General features: G+C 38.8%; 1 non-coding gene across 1 annotated transcript; it reads right to left on the minus strand.

Annotated features, from left to right (window-relative positions):
- Positions 1-4,115: 4,115 nt before the first annotated feature.
- On the minus strand, positions 4,116-4,223 carry LOC148580300 (small nucleolar RNA R71). Its single transcript, XR_015897541.1, has one exon. It is a non-coding gene; the product is annotated as a small nucleolar RNA R71 (small nucleolar RNA).
- Positions 4,224-16,243: the final 12,020 nt, after the last annotated feature.

Here is a 16,243-nt window from a genome sequence, read left to right on the forward strand (position 1 = left end):
TTACATAGTTTTTAGTATGTTTTAGTTACTTTTTATTATATTTTTATTAGTTTTTATGCAAAAATCACATTTCTGGACTTTACTATGAGTTTGTGTGTTTTTCTGTATTTTCAGGTATTTTCTGGCTGAAATTGAGGGACCTGAGCAAAAATCTGATTCAGAGGCTGAGAAATTAAAGGACTGCAGATGCTGCTGGATTCTGACCCTCCTGCACTCGAAGTGAATTTTCTGGAGCTACAAAAGCCCAATTGTCGCGCTCTTAATTGCATTGGAAAGTAGACATCTTGGGATTTTCAGAAATATATAATAGTCCATACTTTGCTTGAGATTTGATGGCCCAAACTGGCGTTAAACACCAGCCAAAAACTTTCTGGCGTAAAATGCCAAAACTGGCACCAAAACTGGAGTTAAACGCCTAAACTGGCACCGAAGCTGGCGTTTAACTCCAAGAATGACCTATGCAAGTTAAAGCTTCAATGCTCAGCCCAAGCACACACCAAGTGGGCCCCGGGAGTAGATTTCTGCACTATTTGCACTTAGTTACTTATTTCTGTAAACCCTAGTAACTAGTTTAGTATAAATAGCACTTTTTAATATTGTAATAAAGCTTTTGGATCATACTTGGAACCACTTTGGGGATGCTGGCCATTTGGCCATGCCTAGATGTCTTTCTCTTATGTATTTTCTATGGTGGAGTTTCTACACCTCATCGATTAAGGTGTGGAGCTTTGCTGTTATTCATGGATTAACGTAAGTACTATTGTTTTTCTTTCAATTCACGCCTACTTCTTCTCTAAGATATACTCTCGTACATAATTCAGTTAAGTCAGAATGAATGGGTGACCCGTGACAGTCACCCACTATCTTCGTTACTCGCTTAGCCAAGATCCACGTGCCTGACAACCACAAGCGGTCTACATGATGTTCAACGTAGTCATTGGACGACAGCCGGAGTATATTCTCTTGGGTATCTAATACACAGACCGAGTCCGGGAGATTAGTACCTTCGTGGTGTAGGCTAGAACCATTGGCAGCATTCCTGAGATCCAGAAAGTCTAAACCTTGTCTGTGGTATTCCGGGTAGGATCTAGGAAAGGATGACTGTGACGAGCTTCTAACTTGCGAATGTTGGGCGCCGTGACAGCGTGAAAAGGATAGAGAGATCCTATTCCGACGCTAGTGAGAACCGGCAGATGATTAGGCGTGCGGTAGCTGTGCCTGGTATTTTTCATCCGAGACGAGAAATCCGACAGTTGATTAGCGGTGCAGAGATCGTACCTGGTATTTTTCATCCGAGAGGATCATACAGCTTGCCATGGAAGGGAGCACACATGATTGGAAGAAGACAATAGGAAAGCAGAGGTTCAGAAGCAACAAATCATCTCCAAATGCTTATTTGAAATTCCCACCAATGAATTACATAAGTATCTTTATTTTATCTTACATTTTATTTATCTTTTAATTATCAAAACCTCATAACCATTTGAATCCGCCTGACTAAGATTTACAGGATGACCATAGCTTGCTTCAAGCCGACAATCTCCGTGGGATCGACCCTTACTCACGTAAGGTATTACTTGGACGACCCGGTGCACTTGCTCGTTAGTTGTGCGGAGTTGTAAAAATTGTGAATCACAATTTCGTGCACCAAGTTTTTGGCACCGTTGCCGGGGATTGTTCGAGTTTGAACAACTGACGGTTCATCTTGTTGCTTAGATTCAGTAATTTTATTTTATGTTTAAGATTTTTATTTTTAATTTCGAAAAAAATCATTCAAAAATTTTTAAGAATGAATTCTAGAGCTTCATGGGATATGTTGAAACCTGGCTGGCCGTTAAGCTAGGTCTAATCTTTTGGACTGAGGTTTCCACTTTCCACTGTAAAAAGGACATGTTTATATTTGTTATGCTAAAGTTTGGCTGGCCAGTTGGCCATGTCTACTTCTTTTGGACCGGAGCTATAGAATAACATTGCATGAGCCTTTGGATTCTCATTTAAAATTCTGTGCTAAAGCTTGACTGGTCATTTTGCCATGTCTAATTCTTTTGGACCGAAGCTTTAGACTAACATTACATGAATCCTGGAATTCTTATTAAAAATTTTGAATTTCTTTATTTTTTTTCCAAACATAATTTTCGAAAAATACAAAAAAATTTAATAAAATCATAAAAACCAAAAATTTTATGTTTCTTGTTTGAGTCTTGTGTCAAATTTTAAGTTTGGTGTCAATTGAATGTTTTTTATTTTTCTTTTATTTTCGAAAATATGTTCATCATGTGTTCTTTCTTGATCTTCAAGTTGTTCTTGATGATTTTCTTTGTTTAATCTTGTGATTTTCTTGTTTTGTGTTTTTTTTGTTGTTGTTTTTCATATGTATTTTCGAATTCATAGTGTCTAAACATTAAAAATTTCTAAGTTTAGTGTCTTGCATGTGTTTCTTTTCTAAATTTTCAAAAATATGTTCTTGATGTTCATCATGATCTTCAAAGTGTTCTTGGTGTTCATCTTGATATTCAAAGTGTTCTTGCATGCATTATTTGTTTTGATCTTAAATTTTTATGTTTTGTTTCATTTTGTTGTTTTTCTCTTTCTTCATTAATTCAAAAAAATCAAAAATAATATCTTTTCCTTATTTGTCTCATAAATTTCGAAATTTTGGATTGACTTAGTCAAAAAATTTTAAAATTTAGTTGTTTCTTATTAGTCAAGTCAAAATTTCAATTTAAAAATCCTATATTTTCAAATCTTTTTCAAAATCAAATCTTTTTCATTTTTCTTTTGATATTTTCGATTTCTTTCTCAAAATTTTTCAAAATCTTTTTCATTTTTCTTTTAATGTTTTCGAAAATCTTTAAACAAATTTTCAAAATTATTGCTAACATTTAATGTTTTAATTCAAAAAATTTCAAGTTTGTTACTTGCCTGTTAAGAAAGGTTCAATCTTTAAATTCTAGAATCATATCTTTTAGTTTCTTGTTAGTCAAGTCAACAACTTTAATTTTAAAAATCAAATCTTTTTAATTTCCTTTTCAATCTTTTTTCAAATAAAATTTCAAATCACATCTTTTTCAATTTTTATTTCAACATCTTTTTCTAACTTCTTATCTTTTCAAAATTTATTTTCAAATCTTTTTTAATTAACTACTTGACTTTTTGTTCGATTTTAAAAGTTTATCTTTTTCAAAACCACGTAACTACTTTTCTCTCTTTAATTTTCGAAAACTACTAACAACTTTTTCAAAATTCTTTTTTATTAATTAATTGTTTTAAATTCTAATTTTATTTCTTTTAATATTTTCGAATACTAACTAATAATTAAAATAAAAACAAAAATATTTTTCTTTTCTTTTAAAATAATATTCGAATTCTCTCTCTCTCTTCTCTTTCTATTTATTTTTATTTATTTACTAACACTTCTATTTTACTCATAATTCGAACCCTCCCTCTCTCTCTGTGTTCGAATTCTTCTTATTCTCTCTCTAACTCATTCTTCTATTCTTCTACTCACATAAAGGAATCTCTATACTATGACATAGAGGATTGTTCTTCTTTCCTGTTCTCTTCTTTTTCATATGAGCAGGAACAAGGATAAGGACATTCTTGTTGAAGCTGATCCTAAACCTGAAAGGACTCTGAAGAGGAAGCTAAGAGAAGCTAAAGCACTACACTCTGGAGAGGACCTTACAGAAATTTTTGAAAAAGAAGAAGACATGGCAGCCGAAAACAACAACAATGATGGAGATGCAAGGAAGATGCTTGGTGACTTTACTGCACCAACTTCCGACTTCCATAGAAGAAGCATTTCAATTCTTACAATTGGAGCAAACAACTTTAAGCTTAAGCCTCAATTAGTTTCTCTAATGCAGCAGAATTGCAAGTTTCATGGACTTCCATTGGAAGATCCCCATCAGTTCTTAGCTTAATTCCTGCAAATCTGTGACACTGTTAAGACCAATGGGGTTAATCCCGAGGTCTACAGACTTATGCTTTTCCCCTTTGCTGTAAGAGACAGAGCTCAGACATGGTTGGACTCACAACCTAAAGAAAGCTTGAACTCTTGGGAAAAGTTGGTCAATGCTTTCTTGGCAAAATTCTTTCCACCTCAAAAGTTGAGTAAGCTTAGAGTGGAGGTCCAAACCTTCAGACAGAAGGAAGGTGAATCCCTCTATGAAGCTTGGGAAAGATACAAGCAATTGATCAGAAGGTGTCCTTCAGACATGCTTTTAGAATGAAGTATGCTATGTATATTCTATAATGGTCTGTCTAAATTGTCCAAGATGTCATTGGACCACTCTGTTGGTGGATCTCTTCATCTGAAGAAAACACCTGCAGAAGCCCAGGAACTCATTAAAATGGTTGCAAATAACCAGTTCATGTACACTTCTAAAAGAAATACTATGAATAATGGGATGACTCAGAAGAAAGAAGTTCTTGAGATTGATACTCTGAATGTTATATTGGCTCAGAATAAAATATTGACTCAACAAGTCAATATGATTTCTCAGAATCTGACTGGAATGCAAGCTGCATCCGGCAATACTAAAAAAACCTCCTCTGAAGGAGAAGCTTATGACCCTCAGAATCCTGGAATGGAAGAAGTGAATTACATGGGAGAATCCTATGGAAACACTTACAATCTTTCATGGAGGAATCAAACTAATCTCTCATGTAAGGATCAACAGAAGCCTCAACAAGGCTTCAATAATAATAATGGTGGAAGAAATAAGTTTGGCAACAGCAAGCCTTTTCTATCATTTTCTCAGCAACAGACAGAGAATTCTAAGTAGAGCCTCTCTGACTTAGCAACCATAGTCTCTTATATATCTAAGACCACTCTCAGTTTTATGACTGATACAAGGTCCTCCATCAGAAATTTGGAGGCACAAGTGGGTCAGCTAAGTAAAAGAGTTACTGAACTCCCTCCAAGTACTCTCCCAAGCAATACAAAAGAGAATCCAAAGAGAGAGTGCAAGGCCATCAATATGTCCAAAATGGGCAAACCTATAGAAGAGGGAAAGGCAGTGAATTCCAGTAAGGAAGACCTCAATGGACATCCACTGTCCACTAAGGAGTTCCCTAATGAGGAACCAAAGGAATCTGAGGCTCATACAGAGACCATAGAGATTCCACTGAACTTACTGTTGCCATTCATGAGCTTTGATGAGTATTCTTCCTCTGAAAAGGATAAAGATATTGTTGAAGAGCAAGTTGCTTAGTATCTAGGAGCAATCATGAAGCTGAATGCCAAGTTATTTGGTAATGAGACTTGGGAGGATGAACCTCCATTCCTCATGAATGAACTGAATGCCTTGGTTCAACTAAAATTACCTCAGAAGAAACCGGATCCCGGAAAGTTCTTAATACCCTGTACCATAGGAACCATGACCTTTGAGAAGGCTCTGTGTGACCTGGGGTCAGGTATAAACCTCATGCCAATCTTTGTAATGGAGAAACTAGGGATCTTTGAAGTACAAGCTGCAAGAATCTCACTAGAGTTCGTAGAAAAAAAATTAAGGAAACAGGCTTATGGACTTTTAAAGGATGTCTTAGTGAAGGTTGAAGGCCTTTACATCCCTGCTGACCTCATAATCCTAGACATTGGGGAGGATGAGGATGAATCCATCATCCTTGGAAGACCCTTCCTAGCCACAGCAAAGGCTGTGATTGATGTGGATAGAGGAGAGCTAGTCCTTCAATTGAATGAGGACTACCTTGTGTTTAAGGCTCAAGGATCTTTTTCTGTAACCATGGAGAGGAAGCATGAAAAGCTTCTCTCAATACAGAGTCAAACAGAGCCCCCACACTCAACTTCTAAGTTTGGTGTTGGAAGGCCACCATTAAGCTCTGACTCTCTGTAAAGCTCTCTAAGAGCTCACTGTCAAGCTATTGACATTAAAGAAGCGCTAATTGGGAGGCAACCCAATGTTATTTAATAATATTTATTTATTTTTCATTGTTATGTTATGTTTTTTTTAGGTTGATGATCATGTGGAGTCATAAAAATAACTGCTGAATTAAAGCGGAATAAAAAATAGCACACCCTGAAGAACAGGGTTACTGGCGTTTCAACGCCAGTAAGGATAGCAGAATGGGTGTTTAACGCCCAGTCTGGCAGCATTCTGGGCGTTAAATGCCAGAATTGGCAGACAGACTGGCGTTTAACAGTAGAAAAGGGTGTCTGGTGTCTGGTTGGCGGTAAACGCCAGAAAAGGGCATCAGCCTGGTGTTTAACTCCAGAAAAGGTAGCAGAGCTGGCGTTAAACGCTAGAATTGGCACACAGAGGGCGTTTAAATGCCAGAAAGGTGCAGGGAGGAGAATTCCTTGTCACCTCAGGATCTATGGACCCCACAGGATCCATACCTACCCCACCTCTCTTTTTCTCCTCTTCACACAAGTCCATAACACTCTTCCCCAAACCCCATTCACCTATCAAATCCTATCCTCTTCCCCATAAGCTCTTCACCACTCATATCCATCTACTATTTCCCAAAATCCACTGGTTTGAGAAATCATGATTCACACTTTTCACAACTCCGCACAACTAACCGACAAGTGCACTGGGTCGTCCAAGTAATAAACCTTACGTGAGTAAGGGTCAATTCCACGGAGATTGTCGGCTTGAAGCAAGCTATAGTCATCCTTGTAAATCTCAGTCAGACGGATTCAATTGGTCATGAGGTTTTGATAATTGAAAGATAAATAAAACATAAAATAAGATAGAGAGACTTATGTAATTCATTGGTGGGAATTTTAGATAAGCGTTTGGAGATGCTTTGTTGCTTCTGAATCTCTGCTTTCTTATTGCCTTCTTCCAATCATGCATGCTCCCTTCCATGGCAAGCTATAGGATTCTCTCAGTGAAAATGGTCTTCTACTGTTTCTGCACAGCTAATCAACTGTCGAATTTCTCATCTCGGATGAAAAATACTAGGTACAGCTACCGCATGGCTAATCATCTGTCGGAGCCTGCTAGCGTCAGAATAGGATCCATTGATCCTTTTGCACACTGTCACTACACCCAACATTCGCAGGTTTGAAACTCGTCATAGTCATCCCTTCCCAGATCCTACTCGAAATACAACAGACAGGGTTTAGACTTTTCGGATCTCAGGAATGGTTGCCAATTGATTCTAGCCTATACCACGAAGATACTAATCTCACAGACTCGGTCCGTGTATTAGATACCCAAGAAAATATACTCCGTCTGTCGTCCAATGACTACGTTGAACATCATGTAGACTGCTTGTGGTTGTCAGGCACGCGGATCTTGGCTAAGCGAGTAACGAAGATTAGGTGATTGTCACGGGTCACCTCTTCATTCTGACTTAATTGAATTAAGTACGAGAGTATATCTTGGAGAAGAAGTAGGCGTGAATTGAATAGAAAACAGTAGTAATTGCATTAATTCATGAAGAACAGCAGAGCTCCACACCTTAATCTATGGGGTGTAGAAACTCCACCGTTGAAAATACATAAGTGAAAAAGGTCTAGGCATGGCTGTGAGGCCAGCCTCTCAAAACATGAACAATGGTCAAAAGATCAAAAGTGATCATAAGATCCCAAGTTTTCAAAAGATCCAAAGTTTTCAAATAAATCTCTAAAAGTAGTTTTTATACTAGACTAATAACCTAGGGTAACAGAAAATGAGTAACTAAGTGTAGATAATGTAGAAATCCACTTCTGGGGCCCACTTGGTGTGTGCTTGGGCTGAGCATTGAAGCTTTCATGTGCATAGGCTGTTCTTGGAGTTAAACGCCAGCTTTGGTGCCAGTTTGGGCGGTTTACGCCAGAAAGTTTTAGGCTCGCTTTGAGCGCCAGTTTGGGCCATCCAATCTCAGGAAAAGTACGAACTATTATATATTTCTGGAAAGCCCACGATGTCTAATTTCTAACGCAATTGAGAGCGCGCCAATTGGGCTTCTGTAACTCCAGAAACTTCATTTCGAGTGCAGCAGGGCAGAATCCAACAGCATCTGCAGTCCTTTTTTAGTCTCTGAATCAGATTTTTGCTCAGGTCCCTCAATTTCAGCCAGAAAATACCTGAAATGACAGAAAAACACACAAACTCATAGTAAAGTCCAGAAATGTGATTTTTTCATAAAAACTAATAAAAATATAATAAAAAATTAACTAAAACATACTAAAAACTATGTAAAAACAATGCCAAAAGGGTATAAATTATCCGCTCATCACAACACCAAACTTAAATTGTTGCTTGTCCCCAAGCAACTAAAAATAAAATAGGATAAAAAGTAGAGATATACAATGAATTCCAAACTTATCAATGAACTTAGTTCCAATTAGATGAGCGGGGCTAGTAGCCTTTTTGCTTCTGAACAGTTTTGGCATCTCACTTTATCCTTTGAAGTTCAGAATGATTGGCATCCATAGGAACTTAGAATTCAGATAGTGTTATTGATTTTCTTAGTTCAGTATGTTGATTCTTGAACACAGCTACTTTATGAATCTTGGCTGTGACCCTAAGCATTTTATTTTCCAATATTACCACTGGATACATAAATGCCACAGACACATAACTGGGTGAATCTTTTCAGATTGTGACTCAGCTTTGCTAGAGTCCCCAGTTAGAGATGCCCAGAGCTCTTAAGCACACTCTTTTTGCTTTGGACTACGACTTTAACGGCTCAGTCTCAAGCTTTTCACTTGACACCTTTATGCCACAAGCACATGGTTAGGGACAGCTTGATTTAGCCACTTAGGCCAGAATTTTATTCCTTTGGGCCCTCCTATCCATTAATGCTCAATGCCTTGGATCCTTTTTACCCTTGCCTTTTGGTTTAAAGGGCTATTGGCTTTTTCTGCTTGTTTTTTCTTTTTCTTTCTCTCTTTTTTTTCGCCAATTTTTTTCTCTTTTTTTCTGCAAGCTTTTCACTACTTTTTCTTGCTTTAAGAATCAATTTTATGATTTTTCAGATTATCAATAACATTTCTCCTTTTTCATTATTCTTTTAAGAGCCAACAATTTTAACATTCATAAACAACAATATAAAAAATATGCACTGTTCAAGCATTCATTCAGAAAACAAAAAGTATGGCCACCACATCAAAATAATTAAACTAATTTCAAGATAGAATTCGAAATCATGTACTTCTTGTTCTTTTGCAAATAAAAACATTTTTCATTTAAGAAAGGTGAAGGATTCATAGGACATTCATAGCTTTAGGACATATACAGTAGACACTAATGATCATGTAATAAAGACACAAACATAGACAAAACACAAAGCATAGAATTCGAAAAATAGAAGAATAAGAACAAGGAAATTAAAGAATGGGTCCACCTTAGTGATGACGGCTAGTTCTTCCTCTTGAAGATCTTATGGAGTGCTTGAGCTCCTCTATGTCTCTTCCTTGCCTTTGTTGCTCCTCCCTCATGGCTCTTTGGTCCTCTCTAATTTCATGGAGGATGATGGAATGCTCTTGGTACTCCATCCTTAGTTGCCCCATGTTGGAACTCAATTCTCCTAAGGAGGTGTTGATTTGCTCCCAATAATTGTGTGGAGGAAAGTGCATCCCTTAAGGCATCTCAGGGATTTCTTGATGAGGAATTTCCTCATGTTCTTGTTGAGGTCCATGAGTGGGCTCTCTTGTTTGCTCCATCCTTTTCTTAGTGATGGGCTTGTCTCCTTCAATGAGGATGTCTTCCTCTATGACAATTCCAGCTGAATTGCATAGGTTACAGATGAGATGAGGGAAGGCTAACCTTGCCAAAGTAGAGGATTTGTCCGCCACCTTGTAGAGTTCTAGGGATATGATCTCATGAACTTCTAATTTCTCTCCATTCATGATGCTATGGATCATGATAGCCCGATCTATTGTAACTTCAGACCGGTTGCTAGTAGGAATAATAGAGCGTTGGATGAACTCCAACCATTCCCTAGCCACGGGTTTGAGGTCAAGCCTTCTTAGTTGAACCGGCTTGCCTCTTGAGTCTCTCTTCCATTGAGCTCCTTCCATACAAATGTCCCTAAAGACTTGGTCCAACCTTTGATCAAAGTTGACCCTTCTAGTGAAAGGGTGAGGATCTCCTTGCATCATTGGCAAGTTGAATGCCAACCTCACATTTTTCAGACTGAAATCCAAGTAATTCCCCCGAAACATTGTGATCCAATTCTTTGGGTTTGGATTCATACTTTGATCATGGTTCTTAGTGATCCATGCATTAGCATAGAACTCTTGAACCATTAAGATTCTGACTTGTTGAATGGGGTTGGTGAGAGTTTTCCAACCTCTTCTTTGAATCTCATATCGGATCTCCGGATATTAATTCTTTTTGAGCTTGAAGGGTTCCTCGGGGATCACATTTTTCTTGGCCACAACTTCATAGAAGTGGTCTTGATGGACCTTTGAGATGAATCTCTCCATCTCCCATGACTCGGAGGTGGAAGCAATTTTCTTCCCTTTCCTCTTTCTAGAGGTTTCTCCAGCCTTAGGTGCCATTAGTGGTTATGGAAAAATAAAAAGCAGAGCTTTTTCCACACCAAACTTAAAAGGATTGCTCATCCTCGAGCAAAAGAAGAAGGAAAGGAGTAGAAGAAGAAGAAATGGAGGAGATGGAGGGTAGTAGTGGTTTCGGCCAAGGGGGTAGTGGTGTGTATGATGTGTGAGATTGAAGGTTGTAAGGAGCGGTATTTATAGGGTAAGGGAGAGAGGGAATTTGGTCATGAAGGGGTGGGTTATGGAAGGAAATGGTTTGAATTTAAATGGTGAGGTAGGTGGGGTTTATGATGGATGGATGTGAGTGGTGAAGAGAATATGGGGAAGAGGGTAGGATTTGATAGGTGAATGGTATTTGGGGAAGAGGTATTGATGTGATTGGTCAAGGGTATTTGGGAAAGAGTGTTATAGAAAGGTGTGAAGAGGAGAGAAGAAGAGGTGGGGTAGGTGGGGATCCTATGGGGTCCACAGATCCTGAGGTGTCAAGGAATTCTGCTCTCTGCACCATTTTGGCATTCAAACGCCCTCTGTATGCCAATTCTGGCGTTAAACGCCAGCTCTGCTACCTTTCCTGGCATTAAACGCCAGTCTGCTGCCCCTTTCTGGCGTTTAATGCCAGCCAAACACCCTTTTCTGGCGTTAAGCGCCAGTCTGTCTGCCAATTCTGGCGTTTAACGCCAGCTAGACGCTAGACACCCTTTTCTGGTGTTAAACGCCCAGAATGTTGCCCATTCTGGTGTTTAACGCCCAGAATGCTGCCAGGCTGGACGTTAAATACCCATTCTGCTATCCTTACTGGCGTTTAAATGCCAATAAGCCTGTCCTCCAGGGTGTGCTATTTTTTATGCTGTTTTTCATTTTGCTTTAATTCTACAGCTGTTTTTATGACTTCACTTGATCATCAACCTAAAGAAAACATAAAATAACAATGGAATATAAATAAATATAATTAAATATCATTGGGTTGCGTCCCAACAAGTGCTTCTTTAATGTCAATAGCTTGACAGTGAAGCTCTTAGAGAGCTTCACAGAGACTCAGACCTTAATAGTGGCCTCCCAACACCAAACTTAGAAGTTGAGTGTGGGGGCTCTGTTTGACTTTGTATTGAGAGAAGCTTTTCATGCTTCCTCTCCATGGTCACAAAAGAAGATCCTTGATCCTTAAACACAAGGTAGTCTTCATTCAATTGTAGGACTAACTCTCCTCTGTCCACATCAATCACAGCTCTTGCTGTAGCTAGGAAGGGTTTTCCAAGGATGATGGATTCATCTTCATCCTTCCCAGTGTCTAGGATCATGAAGTCTGCAGGGATGTAAAAGTCTTCAACCTTCACTAAGACATCCTCTACAACTCTATAAGCCTGTTTCCTTGATTTGTTTGCCAATTCTAGTGAGAATTTAGCAGCTTGTACCTCAAAGATCCCTAGTTTCTCCATTACAGAGAGTGGCATGAGGTTTATTCCTAATCCCAGGTCACACAGAGCCTTCTCAAAGGTTATGGTGCCTATGGTGCAAGGTAATAAGAACTTTCCAGGATCCAGTTTCTTCTGAGGTAACTTTAGTTGCCCCAAAGCATTCAGTTCATTGACGAGTAATGACAAGTCATATTAGCCTAGTTTCACTAGCCTTTTTCTTTTGTTTCCACTTAATTTATGCACTTTCTTGAGCCATAAGCAAGCCAATTGGGTAGATTTCTATGTTTCCTTTGATTCAATCAACCATGTATGAATTAATGCAATTTCATGAGATTCTATGCTATAATTGTCATATATTATGAAAGAATAACAAACTCATGATTTTAAGCAAAGCTTTGATGTGTTTGGTTGATTGATGATAGGTGAAAAGAGTTTTGAAGAAGGTTGAAGAAGGAAGGAATGGCTAGGAGCAAGAGAGAACAAAAATCTTGAGCAAAAGTTTGACCTCAAACTTTAGCTCAAACTTTTGGAAGAATTGAAAAACACTCCAGAGGAAAAAAGCTTGAGCAAAAGTTTGACCTCAAACTTTAGCTCAAACTTTTGGGAGAAAAGCTTGAGCCAACGTTTGCCTCAAACTTTTTGGCAAACGTTGGCATCACAAAAACAATACCCTGGAGGAAAAAGCTTGCGCCAACGTTTGAGGTCAAACTTTTGCTCAAACGTTGGCGCCACTCTTGCACACCCTGGAGGAAAAAGCTTGCGCCAACGTTTGAGGTCAAACTTTTGCTCAAACGTTGGCGCAACACACATTTACAAGGGGGCCAATGTTTGAGCAAAAGTTTGACCCCAAACTTTGGCTCAAACGTTGGTAGCAGCAAGAATGGGGCAGCTGGTATAAAAAGCTTGAGCAAAAGTTTGACCTCAAACTTTTACTAAAACTTTTACTCAAGCTTTTATGTTTTTCAACCCGGTTCACAATGGATCTTTCTCCAACTCCAAGAGCAATCAACCAAGGCCTTTATCAACCCAATTCCATCAAGAACAAAGGCCCAATTGAAGGCTTGAAGACCATTTGAAGAAAGTGTATAAATAGCTTAGGATTTAAGTTTTTAGGGAGCTTTTCCTTTGGCATTTTTCTTAGAACACTTACAGAGAGCTCACCTTTACATTGTTGCTTTAGAATTCTAGAGAATTGGGAAGGAGAATTGATCTCTCTTCTTCCTTGTTCTTGCTCAGCACTCTTTACTTTTCTTGCTTGGGATCTTAGGTGGAGAATTGAAGAACTTCTGTTTCAATCTCACCTTTGGATCTTGTTTAATTTTCTGCATAATCAAAATTCAATTTCTGTTCATTGCTTCTTCTTCTATTCTCTCTGCAATTTACATTTCCCTTGTAATTGTTCTTGCTGGATCTAGGAAGGCAGTGGGATCCAGACTTGGTTATCTAGTCTCTTGGGTCCTGAGATCTACAGCTTTAAATTTCAATTTCCCTGTTTCGTTGCTACACCAAGCTGATTTCCATTTTTGTCAAGATCCGGTTCAATTGAATCCATCTTCGACATTCCTGTTTGTTGCAATTTATTGTTCCTTGTTTAATTTCTGCAAATCCAATTCCCAATTCCCTTTACAATTCAAGCCATTTACATTTCTTGCACTTTAAGATTCTACAATTTACATTTCTTGCAATCTAAGTTTCTAAAATTTACATTACTTGTTCTTTAAGATTCAGCTTATTTACTTTCTTTGCTCTTTAATTTTCTGTAATCTACCCTTCTCCCTTTTAATTTCATGCAATTTAAATTCTGTTGAATACAAACCACTCAAATCAACTCTTGATTCGCTTGACTAAATCAACCACTAAACTAAAATTGCTCAATCCTTCAATCCCTGTGGGATCGACCTCACTCCCGTGAGTTTTATTACTTGATACGACCCGGTGCACTTGCCGGTTAGTTTTGTGTATTTGGAATTCGTTTTTCGTTTTCCAAAAATACGCATCAAGTTTTTGGCGCCGTTGCCAGGGATTGAAATAGATTGACAATGATTACATGAAGTGGAGATCTAGATCTAGCATTTTTATTTTCTGTTTCTCAAATTTTTGACTAACACGCTAATTGTTTGAAATTTTGCTTAAACTAAACTTCATTCTATTAATAGATTGAAGAGTTACTGGTGGTGTTTCTTTTTGTTGTGTTTGTATGTCAGGTACAGGGAGATCCATTCCTGTTTTATCTGAAACTGACCAGAGAACTCTTAAAAGGTTAAGAAGAGCTGAAAGAGGGAAAAATATTGTTGGAGAGGAAGAATCTGAGGAAGAATATCACGAGATGGAAGGAGATCCATCTAATCCAGAAGGAGGGGTTAACAATAACCCACAGCAGAGGAGAGTATTGGCCTCCTATACCTTTGCAAATGCTAGACATTGTGGAAGCAGCATTCTCACCCCTAATGTCAATGCAAATAACTTTGAACTGAAGCCACAACTCATTACATTGGTCCAAAACAACTGCTCGTTTGGGGGAGGACCATTGGAGGATCCAAATCAACATCTATCTACCTTCTTAAGGATTTGTGACACTGTCAAGTCCAATGGTGTGAATCCTGAAACTTACAAGCTTCTGCTGTTCCCGTTCTCATTAAGGGACAAGGCCGCACAATGGCTTGAAACTTTTCCCCAAGGAAGCATCACTAGTTGGGATGACTTGGTGACTAAATTTCTAGCCAAATTCTATCCACCTCAAAGAGTCATCAGGCTGAAGACTAAGGTGCAAACATTCACGCAATTGGATGCTGAAAATCTGTATGAAGCATGGGAGAGATACAAGGCTCTGCTGAGGAAATGTCCACCAGAAATGTTCACTGAGTGGGACAAGCTACAGAACTTCTATGAAGGACTCACTCTAAAGGCTCAAGAATCACTTGACCACTCAGCTGGAGGATCATTGCAACTGATGAAAACAGTAGAAGAAGCTCAAAATCTTATTGACATGGTGGCCAACAATCAATATTTCTTCGCTCATCAAAGAAATCGCCAACCATCACAAAGGAGAGGAGTAATGGAGCTAGAAGGAGTGGACTCAATCTTGGCTCAAAACAAGATGATGCAGCAGCAAATTCAACAACAATTTGAGCAAATGGCCAAGAGGATTGATAGCCTCCAAGTTGCAGCAGTTAACACAAGCCAACCGTCTTCCACATGGGAGCAGAATGAGGAGAACCAAGAAGAACAACAACAAGAGCAAGTGTAGTATATGCACAACCAAGGACCAAATGAAGTGTATGGTGATACATACAATCCATCCTGGAAGAACCACCCAAACCTCAGATGGGGAGATAATCACACCCTGAACCAACAACCATGGCAGAGGAACTCAAACCAAAACACTTCAAGAAATAACCAAAACCACAACCAGCAGGAAACTAACCAAAACCCCTACAGAAAGCCTCAAAACAACTACCCCAACCCCAACCATTACCAATCTAATAACCAACCCACCAACCAAAATACCCACCATCCACCATCCACATCTCACAACCCACCACAAGCATCACCTGAATCTCAAAGACTCACCAACTTGGAAACCTTGATAGACAAAATGTGGAAACACCAGGAAATGACAACCAAGAATCATGAAGCCTCCATGAAGAGCCTAGAGAGGCAAATTGGGAAAATCTCCAAACAGATTTCTGTTGAGAGACCTTCAAGCTCACTGCCGAGTGACACAATCCCAAATCCTAAGGAAGAATGCAAGGCAATACAATTAAGGAGTGGGAGAACATTGATGAGCAACAATGACACTACAAAGAAGCAAGCAGAGAGCAGCACAAAACCAATAAAAGATGAAAAGCAAACAAAGGTAGATGAAGCCAAGGATCAAGTTGTGATGCTAAACAAGAGCACTGATAAACTCAAAGAAAAGAACAACCAACCACACAATTCAAAAGAAGTGATTCAGAGACAGGAGCAAGCAGGAAAAAGCATCACACCTCCACTGCCATATCCCCAGAGATTCAGCAAAGAGACTAAGGACCAACATTTTCATAAGTTCCTTGAGACTTTCAAAAGCTGGAAATCAATATTCCCTTTGCTGAAGCACTTGAGTAAATGCCTCTGTATGCCAAGTTTTTGAAGGAGCTTATCAACAAGAAAAGAAGTTGGGACGAAAAAGAGACCATACTGCTTACTGAGGAATGCAGGGCTTTGATTCAAAAAGGGCTCCCTCCCAAGCTTGAAGACCCTGGGAGCTTTTTGCTGCCTTGCACCATTGGGGAATTAACTATCACTAAGGCAATGTGCGATCTAGGAGCAAGTATTAACTTAATTCCCTCCTCCTTGGTAAAAAAACTGCATATAGAGGAAGTTAGACCGG

The sequence above is a fragment of the Arachis ipaensis genome, chromosome B10 (genome assembly GCF_059453495.1).
Source record: "Arachis ipaensis isolate K30076 ecotype BB chromosome B10, ASM5945349v1, whole genome shotgun sequence".
NCBI classification, from domain to species: domain Eukaryota; kingdom Viridiplantae; phylum Streptophyta; class Magnoliopsida; order Fabales; family Fabaceae; genus Arachis; species Arachis ipaensis.